Here is a 289-nt window from a genome sequence, read left to right as displayed (position 1 = left end):
CGCTTATTTTCCTATGTATCCGTAATAAAATATTTTTGAATCTAATTCATACCTTTTTTACTTATATTTCTAAATGTATAAGAATCTTATTCATGTCATTTCATTTATATTGTAAATATAAAAGAATGAAATCATTTGCTTATGTTATCCATTTAGGAAAACTGACTTCATCTTTTTCACTCCTGTCAAATAGTAACGCATAATTCCTAAAATATTCTAAAATGTTAGCTGTTATACGTGTAAAATCCCCTTTCGCGTGTGTAGTAGCGGGAAATCATGGGCCCCTGGT

This window comes from Penaeus monodon, chromosome 25, assembly GCF_015228065.2.
Source record: "Penaeus monodon isolate SGIC_2016 chromosome 25, NSTDA_Pmon_1, whole genome shotgun sequence".
NCBI lineage: Eukaryota > Metazoa > Arthropoda > Malacostraca > Decapoda > Penaeidae > Penaeus > Penaeus monodon.
This window is presented reverse-complemented; position numbering follows the sequence as displayed.